Source organism: Vipera ursinii (genome assembly GCF_947247035.1).
Source record: "Vipera ursinii genome assembly, chromosome: 1".
In the NCBI taxonomy this organism is placed as follows: Eukaryota; Metazoa; Chordata; class Lepidosauria; order Squamata; family Viperidae; genus Vipera; species Vipera ursinii.
The window spans coordinates 289,180,333-289,203,707 of record NC_139512.1 but is presented as its reverse complement, the minus strand read 5'-3'; the positions used below and the strand labels follow the sequence as shown (position 1 = coordinate 289,203,707).

The 23,375-nt window shown below is 39.4% G+C and overlaps 2 protein-coding genes across 11 annotated transcripts in view; one reads left to right on the top strand and one right to left on the bottom strand.

The window, feature by feature from the left end:
- AKT3 (AKT serine/threonine kinase 3) overlaps window positions 1-5,753 on the top strand; it is a 181,080-nt gene extending 175,327 nt beyond the window's left edge. For 7 of the 10 annotated variants that reach the window (XM_083349918.1, XM_083349917.1, XM_083349913.1 and 4 more), the window contains one exon: window positions 1-1,379. This exon is cut by the window's left edge. The gene's annotated coding sequence lies outside the window, so the exon portion shown is untranslated. Of the gene's footprint in view, window positions 1,380-2,168; window positions 2,379-5,602 lie in introns of those variants that run through there. The other 3 variants (XM_083349923.1, XM_083349922.1, XM_083349921.1) reach the window with 3 other exon arrangements.
- The window catches only part of SDCCAG8 (SHH signaling and ciliogenesis regulator SDCCAG8), a 123,962-nt gene that overhangs the window by 9,350 nt on the left and 91,237 nt on the right, over window positions 1-23,375 (bottom strand). The window lies entirely within an intron of this gene.

The window sequence follows — 23,375 nt, the reverse complement described above, 5'->3', positions numbered from 1 at the left end:
AGGGGCTGATGGAAATGTTCACCGCCCTCTAATCCAGCGGTGTCAAACTTCCGTCATCCGGAAGCTGCGCCAACCCCATTGCCGGCAATGGCAAAACCATCCCGATACATTGCACGACGTCACATGACGTTGCGAGTTTGACATGTCTGCTCTAATCCTTTCTCAGCATTTGAATGGAAGACATTACGAAAGCTCAGGGTTGTAGATTACACTGGGAAACATCCCAGAAGAAAGCAAATTAACAAGAGCCTATTCTGACTAGGAAGTATACTTTAACGTTACTTATTTGGGGTGCAACTTTTAACATAATTCTAAGTTTTCTGGGACTGCAAACTCAACAAAAGTGACAATAGCAGCTAAGGACTTCATTGTTTATTAAATATAAATTTGCAATTGTATTTCCCGATTATACAATGAGTATCAGCAGAACAAGTGCCAGTCATGCATGATAGATTAATTTACCTTCTATAAATTAATACGTAATAAATTTAGCATAATTATAAAATGTAAACATACACACACATCTAAATCTATTCACATATCATACAGAAAAAACAGTGATTGCACTTAATCTTTTCTGTCTGCTAACAGAATGGAATTTGCAAGCAAACTAACTTCTTCTACCTTTCAGCCTATTAAATCTGTTCCTTGAGAAATTCTAGAGACTTTTCCCCCAACACTCAAGCAGAGATTCAAGGGAGGAAAAAGAATGTCAGAATGTTGCCCAATAGAAGTAAATTTCATATGTAAAGCTTCGATAAATGCAGCCTGAAAATCATGATTCAGATCCAGAGAAATAAGAAATGAACCATTGGAAGTATCAGCTGAATCTAAGTGCTTCGGCTGCTCCAAATCTTAAAAAGGTAGCTGGCTGGGCACATGAAATCAAAACAAGACTGGCATATGACCAAAAATGGAAAAGAAAGGAAACACCCACTGAAGAAGAAATAATAGATAAAATTTTATCCTGCGCCGAAATGGACAGGTTAACCCCTAGAGATCAAAAATAAGAACGAAACGGAGTATTATGGAATTTGGCAAAATTTGTCCAATTGGTTAGAGTTAAGGAGGATCGCTGAGATGAACATTGTTTGATTGGTTGATAATGTAAGGATTTCTTATTAGCATCTATATAATGGACATAACTGAAAGATATGTAAATATAACGCTGAGGACTGTATGACAGTTTACTAAAAAAAACCTGACAGATGTTATATGCACAGTTTGTTATACTCGGTCCGGTTATAGACTGTATTTTAGGTTTTTGTTATTTCTTTCTGTAACATAAGATAATACTAATAGTAGTGTTGTAGCTAGGGAAGTTGAATCATGTCCACTTTTGTTTTTAAATGTATATTTAATAAAATTTTCTAAAAGAAAGAGAAAAGAAATCAAAACAAGTTTTACCTGGGGCATAATGATACCTAGGATGTAAGCCAGTCTAAAAAACGTTAGCATTAAGATTTTTTTTATTACTCAATCACTTCTGTTTTTTGTGGAGTTCCATAAACTCTGTAACCCAAATCAATATATGACTTACCATAAAATTAATCTCCAGAGGTCATAGTTAATGATAAAGCCCCTCCCCCAAGCAAATACCAATCTATTGCATTAAGACACTTCCACTATCCCACCATTTGGATTATGATATAATGGATTTCTACTAAACTCTGCACAGATGAACTTACACAGCAGAGAGATTGAATTCCAACAAATGGCAGCAGCTAAACCAGCAAATCCAATCCAATCCAATAGTTATGCTGCACTTACTGGCACACATCTTAATTGGGTTTTAATATAAGTAATCTGATAACTACTCCTGGCTGGCCAGGCCTCAACTGTCAGCACTGAGAGCTTTGTTCTTTAGCTGCTCCTACTGTATACTGTAGGAACTTTCTTACTGACCCTTATCGGACAACCCCATCTGCTGGTTACCACGGTAACTGAAAGAGGCCACTTGAGCTGAATCAAGAGATTCTGATACAAGAATGCAGGCCAAAGAATTTTGCAAAACAAAAACAATCACTACTTGCTCAAGAAAATGAACCTACACATCATTATTCTTCCTTGGTACAATAAAGAAGTATTACTTTACAGGCTACAAGCTGTACAGAGGATAAGCAATAAATGGCCGGCAAAAGTAGAGCATGGTGTTTTGTTTTTTTCAGAGAGGTGAAGATGTTTTTGAATGTACAAATGAAGAGCTGTTACTTGCGCAATACCTTCTTTTTCAACTATGGTACCCAGGTAATTTTGTTTTTCTTTTTTGTTAAGTGAAAATTATGATATCTGTAAAAAGCGCACTTTTTAACAAATTAGAACTTTGTGCCTTTTTTCAAAAAAAAAATCCCACTTTTAACAATTTTTATCCACCCACAAGCACAAAACGGGATAGTCTCTGACCATCATGAAACTGATTCTTTTGGAAGGCCTGTTGAAATTCAGTTAGGGAAGATAATTTAAAGAGCACAGTATTAATTTTTATTTGACTGTGATGTCTCTGGTGCAAATCCTCGAGAAATCTTTTAAAATGATGGCCTTTATCCCTGGGCCCCAAGTAATTTGTCTTTTGAATATTCAAGCTATTCCCCAAAGAATAGTATACCATATTTTCCAGCGTATAAGATGACTGGGCGTATAAGACAACCCCTGACTTTTGAGAAGATTTTCAAGATTTTTCGTCTTATACGCCGGAAAATACTTACATGCCAGTTGCCAAGTGTCCGACACAAGCCCGATTCAGCCCCGGCTGATGCAAATGGTGCAAAGCCACCCTTTTGAAGCCCAAAGGGGCTTTTCCTTCCACCCACCCTTTGGTATACACACAAGAGCTGCGTTCACACGACGCGCTCTTCCAGGCCAGACTCTGCAAACAGCACGCCAGAAGCCGCAACCACCGCGGGAACTCTGAGTCCCCGCGTTTCGGCAGCCTGCACAACCAAGCACAATCCGGCTTTGAGATAGCATTTGCAGACGGAGCAGCCGCCGCGTCTGGAGCCGAGCCCCGCCCAGGAGGCGGTTGGCCAGGCGGGCCCGGAGGACGTGCTAGAGAGCCGGGTTTGGGGCAGCCATGCCGAGGCCGGCTGGCAAGGGCCGCTGCATGGTCTGTGGGCAAGAGGGGTGCCAAGTACCGCTGTTCCGCACTCCGTGACCGGGCAAGCGATTCTTCCGGTCGGCGCGGGTCAGGCGGTGCCTCGGCAGGAGCAAAGGTGCTCCCTTCCTACTGTCGAGCAGCACGCCTCTGGGGACCACCTGCCCCTCCTCTTTTTGGGGACCTGACAGCCAGCATTGGAAGCGCCAGCATGGCCAGTCCTACAGAAAGCAACGGCGGCGGCTGCAGTAGCCGCCCCAGGAGCTGACAAGTTTGCCCTCCATCACCTGTTCGCCATCGGCCGCTTAACCACGGGTCACCATCGCCTACCTCCATTCACCCAGCGATCCCGCCGTCCAGCAGAAAAGAGAAAAGATCAGAGAGGTGAATAGTATTTTCCGGCATATAAGACTGGGCGTATAAGACGACCCCCAACTTTTGAGAAGATTTTCATGGGTTAAAAATTTGTCTTATACGCCGGAAAATACGGTAGGTGTAACTTGCAAAGGGCTTGCAAATATTTGTATTCAAATATTTACATAATTTATTTTTTACAACAACCCTGACATTCCTAAACAGACATTTTCGGAAATGAGACTTCAGCCATTGTTTCTGGTGGATTGATTGTTGTTAATTGTTTTGGTGCACTGTGTTTGAATTCTGAGGATTGCCATATAACCAATCAGAAAAATTAGCTTCTGACACAAATCATAGACTCATAAGGCTGAAAGGGACTTTGGAGGTCTTCTGTTCCATGGCTCTGGGCAATATTTACATGCTTTGCTTTTAAGATTGGGATATGATGCACATTATATGGCTTCAACACTAACCAACACCAACACCTCCCATTTCCCCAAATCCCTTTTACTTTATTTTTTTATTGAAAAGTTTTTCAATACATTTTATCTTTAACAACCCCTCCCCCCCACCCCCTACCCAACCCTTACCAACCCTCCCCCCTCCCCTTCCCCCCCTCCCTGCCCCTGACTTCCCAGAGCTAAATACAAGGTATAAAAGTAAAAACAATCATAAACAACCCAATGCTAACAACAATAAACTATTAAGTCTATAGCACTCTAGCTCATATAAAATGACTACAAGCAAATCCCTTTTACTTTATTATCTAGCGTGATTTAATTTAAAAAAAGACCCTCAAAACACTACACATTATTTTGGGAGTTAAGTTATTATCGGTTTGGTGGAATCTTAGCTTATGTTAGATAGCACAGACCCTCAAATTAGTCCTCACATGCTTTTATAGGGCTTGCTAATGTTATATGTGTTTGAAAGGACTAGGAATTCATAGACACTTCACTTGATAGATGTAGATTATATTGCATCACAGACAGTTACAGCTTCACATATTCAATTGCCAGAGCTCAAGTGAGGCATGTAGATGTCTGCAACAATCCAGTATCTTTGCACATTAAGTAACCCAATGAAATGTTTCTGTGCAAACAGATCAATATAATCTTATTCCTAAAATGGAATAAAGGCTGCATCCCTTCTAGGATATGCCACTGAACATGGTGAGAGCTACTTCTAAGGAAACATATTATCTACTGTACAAGTACTTCAGATTTAGTTTGTGGCTAAAGCACACTACTACGAATATTTAATTTGCAAACTTTTCTAAGAATCATAGGTAAGAAAATGGAAAGTTTTGTTGGTATAAATTTTTCTAATCTCGATAGCTTTGAGAATAATTTGCACTTAAAGCATAGAAAGTCAAATGATGTTTGCTACAACAAAAAGAAACAAAAAGTTCTAAACTGTTCTAAGCTGAAAAGTAACCTTTATCGCAAGGGTGTCAAACTGCCAGCCCGTGGGCCGGACATGTCACGTGGAAGCTGCGCCCACCCCATTGCTGGCAATGGCAACACAGTGCCGATACGACATCACGTGACATTGCGAGTTTGACATGTCTGCTTATTGGGTCTCTTCAATTTCACCAGCGAGTCTTTTCCTGTATTAATTCCCAATTCTCTGCATAGATGTTTGGCACCAAACTAAAATTTAACTATAGTCCCTAAAGTTTTCCTTACGTCACACAATCAGTGCCATGAAGAACTGGAGATGGGCAAACAAGAGGTTCTCAACAAGAGATTCTGTTCTCAATTTTTTCACATGTCATGATAGCTCGCTATGCAAACCCTGCTTGCAACCAGACATCAGGAACAGGAGGGGGGGAGGGAAGGTATTGGAATGCAAGGAAGGTATTCGGGAGGGTAAAGGAATGCAAGTGTGCCGACTGAGACAGATCCAGCACCCAAAGTCATCGGCTGGGAAAGTCTGAGGCAGAGAGACCGTTTCCAAAACAATGTGAGTATAACCGATTGGGTAGACAATGGACAGTGGGAGGACCAGGGGACAAGGGGAAGTTTTCCTATGCTGTTTGTGTGCAAAAATGTTACAATTGGCTTTTCCACTTCTATACTCACGTGGAATTTTCAGTAAAGTTCTAACCTTGGTAAAAGATGTTCCAGGAGTCTCCTTTACTTTCTCAACCAGTTGGATGGTTGACACCCACTTCATTCAACAGGACAAGTAAACAAGAAGCAACCTCATCAGATACTCAGTTAAGAGGGGTAAATCTTGGCCTAAACAACAATGCCAGAGTGATATTAACTGATTCAACCCCCATTTCAGTATCTTGGAGAATCAACAGAGCAGACCTTGTAGGAGAAAAGATATGGAGGGCTGAGAGAAGAAAGATGTAAAAAGTAATTGGAAAAATTAAAAAGGAGACACTACTGAACTATTACATTTGTATTTAGTCTTTATTTCCCTTTTCCTATTCCATCCCATAATTTGCATAAACAATCAGAGAAAAGTGGCACAAGGGAAAATGTGCTAGGTATTCTCAGCATTTAACATATTTTGGTATAAGGTCATCAAATGTATTTTTAATAGCAAGTAGAACATACTGGTCTACTTGCCTTCCTTTGGGTTGCTCAAGTCAATAGAAACACATAAATTGAACTTTCAGAGATGTTCATATACATTTAGTATTTCCTCCTTGGAAACTTGAGACAAGAAAGGAAAAATGATTTTACTAATATTGTATGCTAGTTTTATTTTATTTTTTGTGTATTTGTGTTAGAAAAAAAATTAAGTAAGTGCTTTATTGCTCGCTGTCGTTATTTATTACTTCCACAACTAGGGCTCTAAAAGTTCTTAGTTCCTATTTAAGACATCTTTTTCTTCAGAACCTCATGATAATTTCACTTCTCTCCTTATCACTAATGCTTTTTTAAATTGAATTTTAATAAGAAGCTATGAAATAATTCTGAAACATCAAGACTTGGCAGCCCAATCTGAACTTTCTTGTTCAGACCACAATGCCTTTAAAAAGTAGCTCCCTGCGTGAGCTTCCCAAGAAGTGACATCTAGCAGACAGTGCCTGTGGTGTTTAAGCAGAATGAACAGAGAATGACTTTTTTGGGGTTTCATGGCATGTGCAGAGCGTATGGGAGGTCCTAAGACTCATCAGGCATTTGAAGGAATTTAGAAAACAATGTAGATTAAATGTATCAAGTTTGTATTAACTCTGTTAAAAAAAGAAACATTAGCAATTCTGCATTTGTAATGGAACGCTTCCCTTTTTCAAAGTGACAGAATGCCTTTGAATCATTCCTGGAGCTTCAAGATGTCAAATACTAAATGAAGAGGAGAAAGACTCCTGTGATGGGTAAAACACCCCATCACTTCATTATTTGGGCAAATTGACCTCTGATACATACACAGCATAATGACCCAAACTTTTTGAACAATTAATTTTAGAAGAGCCGGGAAGAAAAAATAAATCAGATTCCCATAAGACTTAGTACTTGTGAGGAGAAACAGATTTTTAGAAATGAATGCAAAAGTGCTGCGTGAATGTTCCTTTTATTTCTGACGTACAACTTACTGTGTACTTCTACAAACTAAAGAAATTTCGCTATTATTCAAATTGCAGAAGGTTGAAGACAACTCTGCTTCCTGTTTCTTTTCTTAAATGAACCCTAAGTTCTTCATATTAATTGAAATATGAAAATAATGCTAAAAATTAGTTCTTATTCTTTATTTCAGTCTGCAACTTTCCATCTCTCATGCACAACATACACAGACTCACAGATTCACTAAAAATGTGAGAATCTTTGAGGTAGCAACTGAGAAAGTAAAAATTATAACCCTAATATTTATACTAAATCTAAACAATACACCATTTCTTTAAAAAAAATCTAAAAATGTCTATTCTTCCATTCACACAGTCAATTAATATTTCCTGGTAGAAAATCAGGATAAGACCACAAATACTGCTACTAGTAATGCTACAGCACCACAACACAGGTTAACATTCCAATCAATAGCAAATCATAGTTTAAAAGAAACTGCCAATTTTGAGGAAGTGCTCAGTAAAATGTTCTCCAAGAGGAACCATGGAGCACCCTGGCTGTTTCCTACTAAGAGCTACTACTACTACTACTTTTCCTGTTATTTCTTTCACTAATAGCATCCTTGAAAACCTAGAGTTCTATCCTTTCTCTGCCAGATTTAATAGCACTAACAGAGAAATTCCTGTTTCTGTACATGTTAAGATGCATGCTGGGAAAAAGAGGTGTGTACACTCCTCCACCCCACCCCCACCCCGGATCAGGAGAAGTACTTTTTTGCATAATGTTTGCATTTCCCTTCTAAAAATTTTGTTAATTTTTTAATAAAGTATATGATTTCGGAACAGACCTAGTAAGACAACCAACACAGCTAAGCTATGCTGTTTACCATCATCTTCTGAAATTGCCTTTTTTAAACTAGAGGAACATCATGATTTGGCTCCTTCAAGGCTAGTCTTTTTCAGTATAACTCGGTGTACCCAAAGGAACATACCTTCACACTCTTAGGCCCGACAGGTACAAAATGCAAAAAAGAGAACAACCAGGTTTATGTAATTCAGACGAGCTCCACTTGTAAATGTCAGACACGAGTTTGTCCAATATGCAAGAGACCCAACAATCTCAGCCAATTAAATATCAACTGTTTTTAGATTAGCTTAACCGTAAATGCTGTTCCACTACTATAGTCAACAGAATGTTGTTGAAGATATCTGAACATGGCTAAACAAGACCAAGATATATTTCTCTAGGACAAGTGACAAATAGATGACAAATCAGCCTTAGCTAGTAAAATGCACTACATACTACTTTCACTTTTATTCATGGGAGATCAAATAATCCCATAACTTGGCTCACAGCTTACATGAATGACAGGTACAATTCCAGATTACTTTAGATGCTCTAATTAGAGATCATTGAGACAGATTGTCGCAATAACGCAGCTTACATTTTGAAAATAAAGAAGTCTGGTGAAAGAGACCTGAAAAAAATGAAGTAATTAAGAAGGAAGAGATGATATATAAAAATGTTTTTTAAACTCTATTGCAGATAATATAGCTTATAAAAATATATTTGGACCCTAAGATAGGCTTTATCCATAAACAAAAATGTAATAGCCCAATCCTACTATTATTTACTTGGGCATAGCTTCATTATGTATGTACTCATGTCCTTACTCTCAGGAAAGTATATATATTATTTTATTCTTAAAGCTTCCTCTGATGCTACTGATTGTAAAATATTGTGTACTTTCTGAACAATGCATTTGAAAAACTGCAGCTCTTGCCCACACAATGCAAACAAACAGGGCGAACCTAATGGAAAAAACAGCTGTTCAATCATGCAGGTAGCTGCACACCATCTCTAAGTGATACCCGCATTTTGTACTGAAAAGTAATGTCTGAAAAGACCATCTATTAAAGTCTCAGAGTAAAGGGAAAGTCAACACTAGCAATTGTAGTCTTGCAACTGTTTTGCACAGCTTTTCATTTCATGAACTTCTTATCAGCAGGTTCCACAAAATCTTTTAGAACCTTCTTTTTAAAAACAGCAATCTTAGTATTACAATTAAAACTGTAATTGCTAGATTACATTTGAGTAATTTACAGGCACTGGACCTTTGGTTGCTGTTTTAATCAGCCTGTGGAACAGCTGAACAGGCGAATTGAGTGTTTTCGTAAACTCATCCTCCATTCTCTTAGTGAGCAGAGATAATTACAACAATTTCATTCACAAAAGCTCCAAATTTATTTAAAAATAAGGTATCACAATTGGTTATCTGTTTTTCATTAGAGATTGATACCTTTCTAATTCCACAGCAATATATTAATTCCCCATTAATTGCTAAATATTGATAGAGGTAGGAATATTAGGAATATTAAACATCTTTCACATAGAATGCTGCCATTTCCCAGTTAAAGGAAATGAAGATGTTTCTTATAAAGACTTCAGAAATTAAGATAAAATGATCCTGATTTCATATCCCTCCCCTTAAACAAATGGGACACTGATAATTATAATAGTTTTAAAAAGCTATCAAACTGAAAATCCTCCTTGCCAATGAAAGAAGTTTAAAAAACAGGGAAAGGCTCAGCAGCTTTATACTAGAAAAAAAGGATAATAAAATCATGCCATTTTTCAATATATTAATAAACAAATGGGGGAATGGGAGGGGGAAGGAAAAGATGGAGCAGTAGGTGCCTGGGGGCCAATTGCTTCTCCAGCAGCGGTAAGGCTGTTACTAGGCTTGCAGTACCATTTGTTCCATTACACAATCTCCTGAAGCCTTTTACAGAGAGCTAAAACAACTGCCTGTACCAACACGACACATGGCTTTCCATCCCAACTCTTTGCTAATCCAGACGCTCCAACCATCTTTCTTTAAGATGCCATATGGTTGGCAGAAGCCTGTAGATCTAGCGGCACATCTGCTTGTACATTACTTTTTTTTCCCTTTCAAGACTGCCTTCTCCAAAAAAAAGGGGGGGGAAAGAGTAATTTTAATATTGTTAGTTATAAGAGATGCATATATCTAGATACAGCTATATGCACACACTTACCAGCTTGCTATAATAGCTTCATTCTCCAAGGAACAATTAGAAACAGAGCAACAGAGCAACAAATAAAGGAATGAAAATCTTTTTCATTATTCCTGCCATTTCCAACACCAAATCATCAGAAATGTTATTCACAAACAGCTAATTCACTGAACAGGACAGCATTTCATCTGTCAAGCATAAATCAATCAGGAATCAAGTGGGAAGCCAGAATAAAAGAAGTCTTGCTTTGTTAACTGGCAGAGTGAAGATCCGTATGCAAGTAAATCTGCATGAATACATTGCAATAGCTTTTTCAGGGGAAAGGGGAGTGTTGGAAATGCTTGATAAGCAAGATTATTGACAGTGTTAAAGACCTGATGGGGCAGACAAACATGCATAAAGCCATAACAAAACAGCTTGGAAAAATAAATTACACATAACATTTTATAGCTGTTAAAGTTTTAGACAACCAATTTTTATGCAAAAGAAAATGGAGAGCTGAAATGATAAACAAGGTAGATTGTACAAATATATTTCCTGAGAGGTAAACATCACAGTGATTCAAGAATAAAATAGGACGTTTAATTTTCCAAATAAAATATGTAATTAAAAATGACTCAGGCAGAAATAGTACTGAACACTGAGGGCCTATACCATTTGATAAAGGTAGAATAGTATGTGCCTATTCTTTTTTTATTTAAATATTTGAACTATGTAAATGTATATCCAAGCACAAAAGGGAGAAAAATTGACAATATGGACATGTTTAGGTAAGGTTAAGAGAAATCAAAAGCTTCTGAGTCATATGTCAGCTTTCCAACAGTATAGCTACACAAGTCACAAAGAAGTGCACATCCTTGGATTTAGGAGCATTGAGCACATTGATAATCCTGCACCTATTCAAGCTATTTCTATAGAATCAAGCCATACGTCTAATGAAAATGTAGTCAGGAAACAATGAGAAATATAAAATATATAAAAAATATGTTTCTTTCTCCCCAGTTTCCAGCCATTGTAAATATTACGTTTAACAGATTTCCATGTTCAGCAAGATTTCCATATGCAGGTGCAGAACCAAAATACTGTGTCAACAATCCACTTGGAATGCACAGCAAAATAACTGCACACATGTATTACAGCAAAATAATTCTTTTTTTCAAAAGTCATGCTGGAATACCCCCCCCACCCCTTTTTTGACAGAATGGCATTTGCTCCCTTAGATCAACAGCTAACTCTTCAAATGAATATTGATTGATAGAGAATACTGCCAGCTGCAATTTTCAGTGTAACACTTTCTTTTTTCAGCATTCAGAACTTTTTGAAGTGTTCATCATTAAGTGTGAAATTGTCCATGCTTCTTCTTCTGTCTGAAAATTGAGTATTTCTGGCAAGTCAGAGAAAATTCTCAATAGCTGTTTCTATGAGGAAGGGGAAAAATATTTGTACGTTTATTTTTAATGAAATTTACATATTAAAAATTCAAAAAGAAAGAGTACTCAGACAAGATGAGGAAAGAAGGAAACCCAGATTCATGACTTGCTGAACAGAAGGCAGAGCATGCAAGCAGACTCCCAGCACTGTTGAGGTTAGAACAGGCAATCTCAATCCTTGCTTTGGTAGTGGCACCTGTCTCTGAAATACTAACATACCGTTGTTACTGCTACATCTATTCAAATAGTCATGAATGCAAGCCCTGAGGTTGGGGTGGAAAAAGTCAGTATTTCCTATGTCCTACTTCATGCCTTTATTTTCAGATCTATTGAAAACACTATTTTGTGCTACTTAATTAGTTCAACATGCGGCCTGTATGAATTAGCAAAATACATTTTAAGAAGATCTGAACACTTTTAGCTGTTATGTGGATCTTTCCTTTAACAAGCCAGTCAAGCACTTGAAATAGATCTAGTTTTAAGGTGCTCTCTCTAGCAACCCATAACATCCCTTTCTACTTAGTGCCCATTTTTTTTGCTAGCCATATGTTTAAAAACATCATCATTAATCACTTTTGATGCCCTAATTTTCATAGCTCACAAATTCTTTTATAGAAGATCCCAGAAACGCATACCTAGAATTTTCCCTTCTTTTACTGTGAAAAAGACACAAAGAAAATGTACCCGTTGAGATTTTAAACATTTAAAGTTATATATTATGAAAACACAGCTGCTAAAATCAGAAACAGATAGAAAGTAACTAATCTATTACTGTAGCACTATAGAAGGAAAATGTATTTGGGATGAAATGCATGCAATTAAAACATTCTTAAAATGTTTATATTGCTTTTCATATTTGCTGGTTAACATCTCATTTTTCAAATGAAAAGAGATCACGTATTGGTATTCATGCTTCAGAAGTTCAGTTTTGAGTTAAATAAATATAAAAATAAAATTTAAAGGTAAACTAATTTAATAAGAATGGCAATTTTAATTAAGGCACAACAAGAAGAAATGTTATCCTGTCATGTAGTTGCCTAATGCTTTTTTATTTCAGCATCAAACATTTGTTAAACCATCACAGACATATTCACATTTGTCTTAAGAGATTTATTTTTAGCTTATTAGGTTGTGAAGGTCTTTTAACTTTCATGTGACCAACAAGCCATGTTAAACAAAACAAAATTAAAAACAAAATTAAAACCTACAACGACTAAGGAAGAGATTGTACAGTAGGTTCAATACTACTTCTTCCATCTTAAAAACCACAACAGGGTCGTCCCAAAGGTGCTTTTTGAAAAGGCAACTGGACTTTCTTTGTTTTTCTTTGAAGATGTTTCTCTTCTCATCCTAGAAGCTTCTTCAGTCCTGAACTGAAGTGAGTCCATGAACTGAAGAAGCTTCTTGGATGAGAAGTGAAATGTCTTCAAGGAAAACAAAAAGCAAAAGTCCAATTGCTTTTTGAAAGAGCACCTTTGCGACAACCATGACCTGGATGACTGAGAATTTCCACAGACACTCAACAGGGTCTAATACGCAACTATTTACATTCCCAAGAAACCTACAATCAGCATTTGGCCAGCTGAGGAAATGTAGGAAGGCATGTGCTTACTTATTTGCTTGCAGGCGTTTCATCACCCAGTGCTCAGAGAGCACCAAGGATTCCACAATCTAAGCTTCCACCACAATATCAACTAGTTGATTTATACAGTACACTCCAACTGTGTTGACTCATATCCAGATGACAAGAATACAGATGGACTAACAGTAATCTCAGAAGCATTCTGAAAGAAGGGCTCGCTCTACTGATTTTGAAGTTAAAAAACATTCAGGTTACCTCACTATCAGTCTATCATTTTAAACTACTTTCTTTCCAAAATGCAATCCCTTAAAACACATTTAAGACAAGAAAATCAACATCTGTCTTTGCATCAGACAATTTATGTAATTTTTTGTAATTTTGCATAATTTATTATATATTGAAATATTTCAAGATAAGATTCTAGCAGATTCCATGAACTACATGCTATTAGTGCTGAGATAGATCCTATTTTAGCAGATCACATGAGTATGTTTGAAAACAATTTTTCACATATTGATTTATTTAAATATATATATATATATATATATATATATATATATATATATATATATATATATATATATATATATATATATATATATATATATATATATATATATCTGTGTGTGTGTGTGTGTGTGTGAAGTACATTCTAGCTATATGAAAAAGTATTTTTTGCTAATCAGCCTTTCTATATTTTTGTTCCACATAAATATTCGAAGTTATAAATATTCTGTCCCAAGTTAAAATATACATACACTATTTATTTATTTAATAATTGGTGGCACTAAGGAATGGTTTCCTATTTAGCTGCATGTAATTTGTTAATGCAATCATTCCAGCTTTTCTAGTTGTCACAATTCACTGCTACTGTGAATATTAATTTTGTTTACCTTAAATTGTACATAGTATTGTTGCAGAAAGTAATTTTTGTACCACCCTACATTAAAAAAATTCTATTAACTTGAATATGTTTACAGTACATATGCAATCCTACCAAGTAAAGTCAACTTTTCATTAGTTTGTTGATAATAATAATAAACCTTTATTGTCAAAGTACAACATGTGTACATTGAGATTAGCTGAGCCTCCCCCTGTGCTCTCTCCCCCCAACACACAGTGACAACAAACCCTCCATCCTACCACACCATGTGAACCAACTACACCACACACCGGCCTCCCAAGTCAATTCTGCATAAGATTATGTCCCATTTAAAAGCCTAACAGCCCACGGATAAAAGCTATTTTTCAGCCTGTTGGTACGGCTGGCTATATTCCTATATCTCCTACCAGATGGTAGGAGAGTAAAGAGATACCGTCCAGGGTGTGAGTCATCCCTGAGAATCTTCCTCACTCTTCCAAGGCAACGAGCCCTGGCGATGTCATCCAGTGGTGTCAGGGAACAGCCCACAATGTCTTGTGCTGTGCTCACTACCCTCTGCAATACTTTCCTATCCGCGGCTGTCAGACCAGCATACCAAACCACAATACCATACGAGAGGACGCTCTCTATGGTAGACCGGTAAAAGAGGGTCATTAACAGGTCACCCTGTTCTTCCGCAAGATCCTAAGAAAGTGAAGCCTCTGTTGGGCCTTTCTAGCCACCTGGGTTGTGTTAACTTTCCAGGTCAGATCTTCACAGAGGTAGACTCCCAGAAATTTAAAGGAGGAAACTCTCTCTACACAGTCCTCCCCGATGTAAAGTGGGGCAGGTTCCTCCTTTTTTCTCCGGAAGTCTAACACCATCTCTTTCGTTTTGCCGATGTTTAGGTGCACGTTGTTGTTACTACACCATATGGATCGTTTTTGTACCTCCGCCCTATATGCTGTCTCATACCCACCTGTAATAAGACCCACCACAGTTGTATCATCTGCGAACTTGATTATCGCAGTGGATGGGTCAGATGATACACAATCATAAGTGTATAAAGAGTACAGGTAGGGGCTAAGCACACAGCCCTGTGGCGTGCCGGTGCAAAGCTTCAGGGTGGTGGACAAAGCAGACCCGATCCACCAAAGTCTACATTACAGGTAAAACTCGAAAAATTAGAATATCGTGCAAAAGTTCATTTATTTCAGTAATGCAACTTAAAAGGGGAAACTAATATATGAGATAGACGCATTACATGCAAAACAAGATAGTTCAAGCTGTGATTTGTCATAATTGTGATGATTATGGCATACAGCTCATGAAAACCCCAAATCTACAATCTCAGAAAATTAGAATATTACATGCAATCAATAAAACAAGGAGTGTACATAGAACAATATTGGACCTCTGAAAAGTATAAGCATGCATATGTACTCAGTACTTGGTTTGGGCCCATTTTGCAGCAATTACTGCCTCTATGTGGCGTGGCATGGAAGCTATCACCCTGTGGCACTGCTGAGGTGTTATGGAAGACCAGGATGCTTCAATAGCAGCCTTCAGCTCTTCTGCATTGTTCGGTCTCATGTCTCTCATCTTTCTCTTGACAATGCCCCACAGATTCTCTATGGGGTTCAGGTCAGGCGAGTTTGCTGGCCAATCAAGCACAGTAATCCCACGGTCATTGAACCAGGTTTTGGTGCTTTTGGCAGTGTGGGCAGGTGCCAAGTCCTGCTGGAAAATGAAGTCAGCATCCCCATAAAGCTCGTCTGCGGAAGGAAGCATGAAGTGCTCCAAAATCTCCTGGTAGATGGCTGCGTTGACCCTGGGCTTAATGAAGCTCAGTGGACCAACACCAGCAGATGACATGGCTCCCCAAATCAACACAGACTGTGGAAACTTCACACTGGACTTCAAGCATCTTGCAATGTGTGCCTCTCCATTCTTCCTCCAGACTCTTGGTCCTTGGTTTCCAAATGAGATGCAAAAGTTGCTCTCATCAGAAAAGAGGACTTTGGACCACTGAGCAACAGACCAGGTCTGTTTTTCTTTAGCCCAGGTAAGACGCTTCTGACATTGTTCAGGAGCGGCTTGACAAGAGGAATACGACATTTGAAGCCCATGTCCAGGATCCATCTGTGTGTGGTGGCTCTTGATGCACTGACTCCAGCCTCAGTTCACTCCTTGTGAAAGTCCCCAACACTTTTGAATGCCTTTTCCTGACAATCCTCTCCAGGCTGCGGTCATCCCTGCTGCTTGTGCACCTTTTTCTTCCACACTTTTCCCTTCCACATAACTTTCTATTAATGTGCTTTGATACAGCACTTTGGGAACATCCAAATTCTTTTGCAATTACCTTTTGAGGCTTTCCCTCCTTATGGAGGGTGTCAATGATGGTTTTCTGCACAACTGTCAGGTCAGCAGTCTTCCCCATGATTATGATTCCTACTGAACCAGACTGAGAGACCAATTAAAGGCTCAGGAACCCTTTGCAGGTTTTATGGCTTAATTAGCTGATTAGAGTGGGACACTTTGAGCCTAGAATATTGCACCTTTTCCCAATATTCTAATTTTCTGAGATTGTGGATTTGGGGTTTTCATGAGCTGTAAGCCATAATCATCACAATTATGACAAATCACCGCTTGAACTATCTTGCTTTGCATGTAATGAGTCTATCTCATATATTAGTTTCCCCTTTTAAGTTGCTTTACTGAAATAAATGAACTTTTGCACAATATTCTAATTTTTTGAGTTTCACCTGTATGATGAAACAGTTAATTTAGAACACAATTAGACAAATATTTTAATATCAACAACATTTCTATAATTGTTTACAATCTGCAACAATATAGTATGAATTTTGTTTGGGTTGCTTAGCATCTGAAGTAACAGAGTAGTAAGGTAGTCTACATTTCAGTCTCAATTGATACAAGATTATCCAGTGTCTTTCATGGCTGAATAAAAATGTATTGTTATCGGTTGCCCAAGTAGAGTCCAATATATATCTAGGAGACATATATAATATTTCTCATTATTAAGCAAGCATCCCATTTGATTTGAAGTGCACAGAACATAAAACTGTATTTGGTTATTTGTACATTTGTACAAAACCTCACTGTAAAAAAGGGAAAGCTACTATGTCAGAAATGATATCCTATAATGTGCTAACTATACCAATTCATCCAATGGTAGTCACACTGAGTAAAATACTTTGGAAAAAGTGAACAGAGACTTCATATCTTCTGTTATCAACATGTTTTTCCAAATACATTTAAATATTAAAACAAATCTTATAGATCACTGTAAGTTTAGAGATGTTAGTAGATAAATAGCCATGTTCTACAAGCATAGAACAAAAATGGAAAATATAGGAATATAGGACTGTAGTGGGGCTGACTACATTTGTGACTCTCTTTATTGCATGATGAATTTGGATCTACCGAGACAGTCTCTAGCTTACTGTTTCGTTTGGAACACACGTATCAGAAGAGGGGTGAGAAGCTATCTGAATATATAAGGCACCTGAATAGATTATTATATCAGCTTGTGGAAGGGGGGGATTAGATCCAACCGAGGTGGAACAGACCAGGATAGAACAACTCTCCCGGGATGCTTTGGCTTCAGACCCTGTCTGGAGCCAAATAAAGGACGAAGCTAGATGGAATGTTTGGGAGTATCACGAACTTATAAGGAAAATGCGGGCAACTGAGGTAGTGGAGGAAGCTAAGGAGGCGACAGCCAAGTTGCCGGTAGGACAGCCGTTAGGATCAGAAGTGGGAAAGGTGAGGGAGAATGATGATCGGTTAACAACGATGCAAGCCCAGATACTGGATTTAATTAAGATAATGGCTTCTTGGAGAGTAATAGGTGGCTCACTCCCGAATGGAGGCTGGGTTGGGCCGACTGATGGGGGGATGGGCCCATCCACCTTGGTTAATAATTCCACGAAACCAGTGGTCTGTTACAATTGTGGGGGTGTGGGGCATTATAAATGTGTGTACAAAACCATACAGATGATCAAGGAACACAGTGCAGTCAGGAAACTGCCAAGGGACCCAGTGAGGGAGCCTGGTGATATCAGTCAACCCCTCATCGAAAATGGGAGTGACGGAAGTACCCCCTTTAGTGAGAAATCTCCGTCCCCTTGAATTGACAGAAGCTGGAGCCACGGGGCCCCAGCGACAGTCTTTGGAGAATCAGATGCGGGTCGTTGAACCAAACACTGGGTTTCCCCTCTACTGGGGCTCCTCAACAGCTGGTGGGCCCTTCTCCAATGGTGTCAGTGCAGGTGGAAGGTATTTACACTAAGGCCCTTTTGGATTCGTGTGCGCAAGTCACGTTATTATATAGGGATTTTTATGACAAATATTTGACGTATATGCCCATACAGGAACTGGGTGATTTGAAAATCTGTGGTATTGGGACTGATAAAATTTCCCTATGATGGATATTTACCCATATGGCTGATGTTTGGACCTTCTATTGTTGGGTATATGGAGACCTTTGATACTCTGGCTATTGTGTGCACTTGCCCCCTGGGAGTTAGGGTTCATTGATTGTGGGGACAAACACCAGTTTGGTTAGGTGGTTACTCACCCCAGTTGTTCCCTTGGGGAATGACCCGATAGCAAGGGATGTTCACCATGGACTGCAAACAGTATGTCAGAGTTTGGCATGGGAGTATCAGGCCCCTGCAGAGGGGGTGGGGCAGTTATGGAAATTGGATAGGGAAAAGAGAATAATACAACCAGGGGAAGTGGTGTGTCTGAGGGCTTCTGTTAAGTTAGATTGGGAACAGCCTGGCCCATATCTCATTCTTGAACCCGGCCCTAAGGGACGGAATGGTGGAGTGGAATTAACTCCAGAGGTAATCTCCACACGGGTTTTATGGCAGGCAAAAGTGCAGATCTCAGTTGCAGTTCAGAATATCACAGGCCTCCCTGTACTGCTGAAGGATTGGATGTTGTTGGGGCAGGTGAGCCCAGCTTTGGAAGTGGCCATGTTTATTCTCAAGAGATGATTTTGATGTGAATTGAATTGAATTGAATTTATTAAATTTATATGCCGCCCTTATCCCTAAGGACTCAGGGCGGCTCACAACAATAAAAAGTTAAAAACATAAAATACAAAATTTAAAAAAGAATTAAACAATAAATGTAATAAATACATAACAATTAACCCAATAAAACCAAATTTAAAACTATAGTCAGTCCAGGCCCAATTGTTGGAACATCCATGTCTTCAGGTCACGGCGGAAGGACCAAAGGTCAGGGGCTGTGTGCTGTTACGGTAGCCAAAGTATTGGTGGAGAAGTTTTTTGTACATTGTGGGCTGCCTCAGTGCATACATTCTGACCAAGGGAGGAACTTTGAAAGCAGGCTTGTTAAGCAACTACTGGGCTTACTGGGCATTCGGAAGTCCCATATCACCCTGTATCATCCACAAGGAGATCCGCAGCCTGAGAGGTTTAGTCGTACACTTTTGGATATGTTGGGGACACTCACTGAAGAACAGAAGCAATACTGGATGCAACATATTTCTACCGTTGTGCATGCGTATAATAGCACGAGGAATGATGACACCGGGTATTCCCGGTATCGGTTGATGTTTGGTAGGGAAGCCTGCCTGCCAGGAGACATAGTCTTTGGCACCTCAAAGGATGAGACCTCAGTTAGGTCACATTGTAATTATGTAGATAGATTGAGGAAGAATTTGAAGGGGGCTTATGAAAAGGCCGCAGAGGCCACAGGGGTTTGGGGACGGCGAAATAAGAGGAGCTATGATTTGAAAGTTCAGGATTTGTAGTCTGGTAATCAGGTGCTACTAAGGAATTTGGGTCCCTCTGGGAAGCACAAACTAGCAGATCGGTGGGGTTCTCAGTTGTATTTTGTTAATGAGAAGCTGCCGGGACTATCGGATATGACCAGAGGGAAGTTCAGGGCCTTTGAAAGTGTGGCATCGGAACCATTTATTGCCCTTGAACGAGGCAGTACAAGTCACCCAGCCAGTCATCGCAACTGAGCCCCGCATAGTGGGAAGAAGGTTAGGAACTAGGGCGAAACCTGATCTGTCTGTAGGAAGGGAAACGGAAGACTCTGAAGAAGAAGAGAGTTGTATAGGTTGGTTGTAGTCATTGGGGGATATTGGGATCACACACCCCACTGTGAGTAGTGAGGTGGAATTAGAACAGTGTGGGCCTGACATTTTGGAACCCATGCCTAGAGCGTCCGAAGGGGAGAGGACTCCTCAAAGATTTGAGGTAGGGGATCAGCCTGGGGGATTATTGGGACAGGAGGGGTCATTGACCCCAGAGATCATAAGAATTAGGGGAGCCGTTAGAGATGGATTAGGTTACTTCACATAGTCCATGATCACCGGCATTAGAGGAGGAATCGTCAGTACTGGGTACTTCCGGGGGTGGGAAGCTGCAAGGGGACGGTGCCCGTGATATTGCCGAGCCTAAAGTGCAGAGACCAAGGTGGGTGATATGCCCAGTGAACAGATTAACATATGATGCCCTGGGCCATAGCATATAGAGAGTGTGTAATGAAGGTTGATTCGCTCCCGGATAATATAGATGCTTAGCAGAAAGTTCCCTATCCTTTGGTGGACCAAAGAAACTGCTTAGGTGGGGGGAGTATGTAGCAGGGCTGGCTGAAAGGCTTTGCAGGAGCCTGCCCAGGGAGAGGGAAGCTCAGACAGCTGCTGCCGTTTTGGGTGCAGTGGGCGTGGATCAGGCGGAAGGGAAGAAAAAGGAGGAAAGAAAAGGGGTGGGGTGGTTGCTGTGGCTGTTGTCAGAAAGAGACCAGGTGAAGTCGAAGAGGAATTAGAGGTTTTAGCTGATCCCTTTCTGTAAAGAAGAGGGAAGGTGAGAGTGAGAATGTAAAAGTGGAATTTTACTGCTTTCTGTCACAAGGGGGATATCCCAAGTGAAGGCAAGAGAGAGAGTGAGAAGAGAGAAAGTTGCTGGGGTTACTAAATTCAGATTTTAACAATAAAGGAAAGGGGGGAGGGGTTTTGACACTGACAAGACCTGAGACTGTGAGCGACAACAGAAGAGAAGGAGAGGCTGGTCGTTACTGCTTTGGAGACTAGCGGCCATCCAAACTTTGATTATTGTTACTTGTGCAAGTTATAGACATTGTGGGGAGTTGCCCTTGTGGGGCGAGCTGTTACTGCAGAACGCTGACTACCTTCGTTCGTGTTCCTATCGCTGCCTCCACCCCAGTTGTTTCCAAATGGTCGTTGTGAAATCATTGACTACTGCTGCTATGACTGCCTGGGGCTGTTAAACACCGTCACGCATTGACTATCGGGGCTAAGGGCTGGTCATCTTTGTTCCTGAAAGCCCCGCTCCCTTTGATGATGAGTCTGCCACCTCCTCACTTTGTATGAGCTTCTGCTAGAAAAGACACTTCACTAGCACCTTGAGAGCGCAGATGAAAAGCACGACAGAGGGGAGTGGGGCTGGGAGGGCCTAGGCTTTGGTGGCCTCTGAGGGGGTAACACTACAGGAATATTACAGAAGCAAGTGGATAAAAACTCTACTTCCAGGACTATAAACTCTCATCATAGAAGCTACCTAAACACTTTTCATATTGAAAATAAATAAAGGTAGATTATACTCTACATTTATCTTATCACCTGCTGCACAGTCCTGCAAAGTTCCTAGTTGCTACTTGGAACAGAAAGATGACTGGGACTCTGGATAGGATTGCACTCATGAGACCTCTCCTAACATGTACACGCTTTGTCCCTCGTGATATATGGAGGAATTGAGAGATGAAATGGATTAAGATGTCTAAAACACCGCTGGTGGAAGACACAGAACGAACTTAATCGAACATGGCTAAGAGCTGCCATAAAAGCCTACCTCATGGTAATTCAGGTGGCAAAATGTAAGTACTTCTCCGCACTTATTGGGTCTGCAGATAATTAGCCAATGACCCTTTTACCTTACCTCTGGAGAAAGAGGATGCAGAGGTGTACCTGAAGGGGCACCCTGAGGAATTCACTGATTTTCTGGAAGACAAAATCACTCAGATTTATTCCCAATTAGATATCAGAGTAGTTGCTGCTCCTGTGGGGGCACCTGATTTGACCCTGTTGCTCCTGAGTATGTGGACAGGATCCCAAGGAGTATGAGTGCAAGCTCCTGTGTTTTAGATCCATGTCTCTCCTGGCTCGTGAAAGCTTCCTGGGAAGTGACATGTGGGTAGTTTGTGGCAGTGATTAATGCTTCCCTATGGGGAATAGTGCCCTAATCTTTTAAGGTGGCTGTGGTCTGCCCTTTTCTTAAGAGGCCATTGCTAGACTCCACCATATTGGATCATTTTCATCCTAACTCCAACCTTCTCTTTTGGGAGAAGGTTGTTGATTATCTGGACCCCTTCCAGTCAGGGTTCAGGCCTGGATATGGGATGGAAAGGACATTGGTCACACTTTTTGATTATCTCTGGCAGGAGAAGGATGGGAGTAGTGCATCCATCCTTGCTCTACTTATAATCTCATATATATATGTATGTATGTGTGTGTGTGTATATATATACTGCTCAAAAAAATAAAGGGAACACTTAAACAACACAATGTACTGAATTTAATAGTAGGATGTATATATACACATACATATATATATATACATATACATACACACACATATATACACACACATATATATACATATACATACATACATATACATATACATACATATATATATACATACACACACACACACACATACTGATAAAAAAGGGAACAGAAAATAAGACATCCTACTATTAAATACAGTACATTGTGTTGTTTAAGTGTTCCCTTTATTTTTTTGAGCAGTACACACACACACACACACACACATTCTTCAATAAATAAAACAAATATATATACCGTATCACTAAGATTCTTCTTCCTTTGAGGCATCATATTTCTACTTTTCATGAGAACAAAAGAATTGCAACAGTTGCAGTCAATGAAAATAGCCCGTCTTTGAGGGAGATGGGTGGTTAAGAAATAAAATAAATAAATAAATAAATTGCAACATTTTTCATTTCCTGAAATAAGGCAGTACCAATGAAAATATGGATCTTATCCTTGATTTGGATTGATCCAATTATTCAGCCAATTACAGCATTAAGGGAAAGTCAACTCCTGTAATTTGCCTATACCATATATAATGAAATACTGTTAATCCTTAGACAATGGGATAAGATATAGCCTAAATTCATAACCAATCAAAGTACTTCTTGAATATAATTAAGAGGTCATCCAATTGCACATATACAAGCTATATAGTTCTTCTTTAATCTTCCTTTGAATTCATTTCAGTGAATTATCCTTGTAGTTTTTATTTTGACAGCTCTCTTTACAGCAGTAAAACAAAATGTGTGCATTGCAAATGGCAAGGATTCAAATTTCAGCTATGTTTATCCAAAATAGCACTGAACTGCTTCTGTACTTATGCTATACTGCCTACAGCCTTACGGAAGGGGAG